The sequence below is a fragment of the Octodon degus genome, unplaced genomic scaffold (assembly GCF_000260255.1).
Source record: "Octodon degus isolate 3935 unplaced genomic scaffold, OctDeg1.0 scaffold00013, whole genome shotgun sequence".
In the NCBI taxonomy this organism is placed as follows: domain Eukaryota; kingdom Metazoa; phylum Chordata; class Mammalia; order Rodentia; family Octodontidae; genus Octodon; species Octodon degus.
The window spans coordinates 23,825,638-23,832,099 of NW_004524589.1; the positions used below are offsets into that span (position 1 = coordinate 23,825,638).

At 35.4% G+C, this 6,462-nt stretch overlaps 2 non-coding genes across 2 annotated transcripts; both read right to left on the reverse strand.

Moving 5' to 3' along the window:
* Nucleotides 1-1,017: 1,017 nt before the first annotated feature.
* LOC111815263 lies at nt 1,018-1,205 on the reverse strand. Its single transcript, XR_002819989.1, has one exon. It is a non-coding gene; the product is annotated as a U2 spliceosomal RNA (small nuclear RNA).
* A 4,006-nt stretch (nt 1,206-5,211) lies between these two features.
* LOC111815269 lies at nt 5,212-5,318 on the reverse strand. The gene has a single exon (XR_002819991.1). It is a non-coding gene; the product is annotated as a U6 spliceosomal RNA (small nuclear RNA).
* Nucleotides 5,319-6,462: the final 1,144 nt, after the last annotated feature.

Consider the following 6,462-nt stretch of genomic DNA (forward strand, 5'->3'; position numbering starts at 1 on the left):
GACCTGGGCTAGGACTGGGTCTGGGGTCTCCCGGAACTGGGCGGAAAATCCTACTCGGCGGGCGGGGTGGGGGAGGCACCTCCTTTTTTATTTTCATTAATTATTTTTTAGGTTTATTTTAAAGAGAATACAATAATAATTGATAAGACATTAGAAATGGTACCCATTTCGAAGAAAAAAATGAGATGTATTGAACCGTGATTTTCCTATTGCACTTTGCTGTCTTCAATGCAGCTGCTCCGATTACAAATATTAGCATATAGAGTTAGTCAAAGTGAAAATTTTAAACATTCACTGCTACTTTAAAAAAACTGATAGAAATTGGTACTACAATCATCTCAGCTATCCTGAATATATACTTGCAAGATTTTCCCCCTTACTTTTCTTCCTATCTCTTCTCATTTCCCTCATCTTTATTGTTTATTCTTTATGTTCAATTTCTTTCCATTTCACTGTATCTATTCTACCCTTCAGCTTTCATTTATTCTTTCAGGCTCTTACACTAGGGAGAAAATATGATATTTACTCACATGGGTCTGATTTATTTGACTCTCCTTCAGTATATGTTTATACACACAGAATCAGAGGACAAAGTTTCAACAGCAAAGGTATAATTGATTTTCATTAGTCATTCATGAGTTGGGCAGCCTCCCATCCACAAAGTAAAATAGTGCTGTGCTGGAAGGGGCAGAACAGTGAGTTTTTCTAAGGAAGCTTGAGCAAAACAAAGAATATAGAGCAAGCAGTGGATGGATTAACACCATGTTACTTTAGGGTATTTTCCTGTACAAGATTGAACTAGCAGGGATTTCCTAAACATGGTAGCTCTCCTTGACTGGGACCTTATCATTGGCTGCCATCAATATCTTCTTTTTAGAAAACTAGTCTGTTTGTTAGGTTTCGGCTTGGTTGTGCACTGTGTTATGCAATGGCTGTGACTCATCCACATGACTGACACTAACAAAGGATATACAAACTGCAGTACAGGGTTGAGGGTGAAATCCTGAGGGAATTTGACTGAATTTGTCAGATACAAAAGTTAAATTTCTTGTTATATAGGTCTTGCTTTATCTTGGTTTTAACCCTTCAGCAGAAAAGTATAAAAACGAGGTATGAAAAGTAAAGCCATATTAATATGTTGAGCTGTAAAAGGCTTAAGTCAACAGCTTCTACACTTGATCTTAGCCAAAAGGCCAAGAAGTGATAACAGCTTCTGACATTGCCAGTCCTAAGGAAAACCCATTATGGACTACTGGACTATATTGGAATATTTTGCTGAATTCATGCACCTACAATATTTAAATGGCAATGGAATACCCATCTCTGACAAAACTAGACCAAAAAAGGGGGATACAAATGAAGGCTCATTTGTATCTGTATATACAAAATAGCTAGGGTGGATATACAGCTACTTTCTCTTACTTCAGTGAGAAGAAAGATTTGTACTAATAGTGTTTAGACAGGATATCATATCTACATCTTGTACTATGAATAACCACTACGAAGACAACAATAAAAAATATGTTATAGTTTATGTCTAGATCATGGGGCCAGGCTTCTCAGAGGTGCCTGAATCTGGAGTTTGTGATTGATTAATGATCCATTAATTGATCAATGTTCAATTAATTGATAAATGGTCCATTAATCCCATTGTAGATGGCATTAATGTAGAAATTAAGCGAATGAGGGCTACACTCTAGTCCTCCTAGAGTGGTAGCCTGAACACAATGTAAAGGACTGACAGAGGCTTACTCTTGCTCCTTCTGTTGTTGCATCTGCTGTTTTCTGCCACCTGGAGCTGTTCTCCTCTGGCAAGCCACCGTGCCTTGATGCCAGCCAATTATGCACTGAAACCTCTACAAGCTATGAGCTAAATACTCCTTTCCTACTTTAATTTTGGGAGGGTCTAGTATTTTCTTTCAGCAGTGAGAGAAAAGTGACTAAGACACACCCTTTGGCATAAGTTGTTTGTGTTTCACACATACTTTGTTTGATCTATTGGGTCACAATCTAGGAATTCAGTTCAAAACAATGGCATTTCATAATTTTTAACAATATCATATTTGTATCTACATATGTTTATGCATACCTATCCATTCATCCAGCTAATATATATTTGAGAATTATTTACTTGTTCTCCAACATTTTATAATCTTATCCATAAAAGGAAAACATTTTCTTTACAAAATAAATGTTCCCACATTGTTAATATCATCCATGAAAAATGTATATCATCAGTATGCCAAAAAAAGGACATTTATAAAATAATCTTATTTTTATTATTTTATTTTATTTTATTTTATTTTATTTTGAAGAGTAAAAACAGAAGCAAAAACAAATAGAAGAAAAGACAGTAATGGTAATATACAACAATGCATATTACAGATTAGAAAATAATCTTCTAGATCAAGCATTCAGTATGTCTATTCACTTACCATAAAAGCTATTAAACATGTGCCTTACCAACTCTTAGTCATTTTTATTATAAGACTAGTGCATTGGAAGAAGTTTAATACCTGAACGCAGAGTATCTCATAACATTATTTTAAGGATAATTTTATTTTCAACTGGCACATAATAATTATACATTTTATGGACAATAGTATGATGTTTCAATACACATATGTATTGTATATTGCTATAATTAATATGACTAGCATCTGCATTGCCTCAAACACAGGTATTTGTTTGCTCATATCTAGTTTAATTCTCAAAACACTTACTGTATCTAGATGAACTGGTTTATGATATTTGTTTTGTTCAGATGTAACTTGTTTTCTCAAAGCAAAAAAATAGAAAACTGAATCTAATTATTATTGTAAGTAATTTTGTAGATCACAGGCAAACACCGCCATGCACAGCATTAATTAACTTTTCCTCCTCCTCCTTTTTTCTTTCCTTTTCATGAGTTATGGTCTTGCTATGTATTCCAAGCTGACCTTGAACACACTATGTAGCCCAGGCTGGCCTCAACCTCCGAAGTGCTGGCTTTACAGGCATGTGTCATCAAGCCCAGTTTTAACTAACTTTTTTTAAAGGGCAGAATATATTTACTGAGGAAAAAGAAAGTGCCTGTCCATGACAGGGACAGAGGGGGACCCGAGTGGCTTGCCCCACTTTAACTTTTATTCAGAGCATAATGTTAATCCTCAGAAAGCTAGAGACTATATAACATAAACCCAGAGGAATCTTCACAGGTGCTTCAGGAAAGTCTGTTACTCTCCTCTTAAAATAGATTTTCAGAAATTACTGACCTCATCTCATCACTGGATCACAAGTTGTATATTTACTTGACACTTTTCAAATAGAAATACCTTGTCCTAAACACAAGTTCATTGTATTGCTTTTCACGTCTCAGCTTTTAAATTTCTGTTTCCTTCAACTTTTTATTTCCTTCTATGATTTGTCCATCAGTTACTAACCTGCTTTGCGCCCCGTGCAATACAAGAAAAGAGTGTGCTGCTGTAGGTCCAGCTCTGCCCGTACATGGGAATAACAGAAGGCCCCCAGGGCTCAACCATTGTGCTTCTGTTCCTATCCCACCATTTACCATAAGAACAACTTATTCCACCTCTCTAGGCTTATGTACTCATGCTCATGAAAAGATCTCAAGTCTCTTTCACCCCATACATCTGTAAAGGCTACATGACTACCTCTGGCTTATCATGTGATTACTCAAAGATGAGACTTTATTTGTAGACATTCAAGAAAAAGAAAGCATGATTAAAAAGTCAAATAGAGTATTTGCCTTTGAGAAGTGATGAAACCTCATTTCCTCTTTTAAAAACAATGGCCATGACCAGCCATAGTGGTGCATGTCTGTGATCGCAGAACTTAGGAGGCTGAGGCAGGAGGATTGCCACTGGTTTGAGACTAGCCTGGGCTACAAAGTGAGCTCAAGGCCAGCCTGAACTGCATAGTGAGACCCTATCTCAGAGAGACAAAAGCAAAACAAAACAGACAAGCAAGAACAATGGATGATTCCCCAGCACAATCTTGAAGAACTGTTGTGCTTTTCCTGGTAACTCCAAAGGAGAAATCTTGCCTTACTTCTTGTTTGCTGTTTTGCCTTAGCAATTCCCTACCAACAAATGCAGCAGCAGCACCCCACTGCCTACTCTCTCAATTCAGAGGATCATATTCTTTCCAAAGAAGGGGTGGTGGTATTTGGATCAATGTCTTTTTTGTTTTTGCTCTTGTTTCTTTTTTATTTTTTAAAGAATACAAAATAGAAAAAAAAAATCATTGAAAACAATACAAAATTTCACTAAAAGTAATAGGTATTCAACAATGATTGTTATATTGCATGACATTATCTTCAAATTAGTTGTTTAAGTTACTAGATATAAATGTGCACAGTTGGTTAAAACAAAGCAAAACAACAACAACAAAAAACTTATAAGAAATTAACAGGAAAAAAGAAAAAAAAGATTTAAGCATTAATTTTTCTTTCATTTTTTTAAGAAATAAAATTTTTACTGATTTATTGAATACTGACAAACTCAGAATTTCTGTAACTCATCTTTTTTGTCAGTGATTGTTAAACTTTCAAATTATTTTAAAATACAAGTGTAGACTTAATTTGCATACTATACCCATGGAAAAAGTGGAAAATACATTTATTTGCAAGTATCTTTGCCTCTCACAAATGACAGTCTTTTATATAATAGAGCACTGTAAATAATAGCTTCATGATGAAAAACTATCTTTATAATATCGAAGAAAACTTTACAAGTTTTAAAAAGTTGCATACCAATGAACTCCTGATAAATAGTTCTTCTGAAAATATTTGTATCATTCCAATCCCAGATTCTTCAAAATACATGTTGTTATGCCATTTCTTAATATTATACCACTAGGTTATAACATTTGCAAAAGAAAAAAGGAAAAGATAAATGAATAGATAGATAATGATAAACAAACTTACCAGTTTGACATTCAAGACAATCATAGTTATTGCAGCCAATTCCTTTTCCACAAGAAAGAAAATTTTAATTTATGTTGTTTAAACAAGAAAGAAAATTTCAATTCAAATATTAAATAGAATAATAGGCAAATGTGCATCATCTTTACCTCTCTACGGCCTGATATTGCATCTCACATTCACTTTGTATGCATAAAATTCTTTCATTTGGCAAAAATATCCCCTGTCTTAAATAGAAGCTCTAGACATTAAAGATTTTGTGTTGTTGTTCTGGGAGTTGAACTCACAAAAATATGGAATGCTTCATGAATGTGCGTGTCATCCTTGCACAGGGGCCGTGCTAATCTTCTCTGTTTCATTCCAATTTTAGTGTATGTGCTGCTGAAAGGAGCACTAACTTTTCTTTTCAAAAGACTAGCAGAAGTTGGCAGCATAATTATCCAAATTATCCTTCATATATACTTAAAATTGTTTTTTTCCCCTTCTTTTTTTTTGTCCTTTTCCTCATCCCAGTTTTTCCTTCCCATTGAACTAATTCTTTTCCTTTCACAGGTACCTATTGTAGCTTTCAAATTTTACTCTTTCAGGTTCTCACATTAGTGAAACAATATGGTATTTGCATATGTGGGTTTGATTTATTTCACTTACCAATAGAGGTTTACCCCAGAAAGAATGGCTATCATTTAGAAGTCAACTAATAAATGCTGGAGAGGTTGTGGGGAAAAAAAGAACCCTTCTCCAATGTTGGTAGGAGTATAGGCTGGTACGACCACTGTGGAAATCAGAGTGGAGATTCCTCAAAAAGCTAGGATTAGGTCTAGGGAGATAGCTCAGTAGAATAAGTGCTTGCTTGCAAGTACAGGATCCTGAGTTCAATCCCCAGTACCCCCCCCAAAAAAAAATCTTGACTTGGGTCAACCAAATAGCTCAGCAGATTAAAGTGCCTGCAAGCAGGTGCAGGGACCAGGGCTTCCATCCCTGGGCCTGCTGGGGCGGCTCTGCCCCCAGGGCACACTGAGACAGCAATTGAGACTGGGTGTGGTGGTGCATACCTGTAATCCCAGCTCTTGGGAGGCTGTAAATAGGTGGACCACTACAAGTCCAATCTAGTAGTGAGATCCTGAACACCCTGTAGACCCTTCTCTAAAAAATAGAGAATAAAAAGTTTAAAAAAAAAAAAAAAAGAGCTAGAATTGGAGGTCCAATTCAAGCCAGCTATTCTACTCTTAGGTATTTTTCCAAAAGAACTGAAATCATCATACCACAGTGATTTATTTGCACCATGTTTATTGCAGTGCAATTTGTCATAGCTAAATCTTGGAAACAACACAAATGCCCATCAACTAAGGAATGGATAAAAAAGATGTGGCATTTTGACACAATGGAGTATTCCTCAACTATAAAAAGGATAAATTTGAGGCTTTTGTAGATACTTGGATGCAACTGAGTCAATTTTTTTTTACTCTACGTAAGTGGTTTAATTTTGAGGTATATGCATATAAAAATCTCCTAAAATATATACCACAGATTCAGCTACA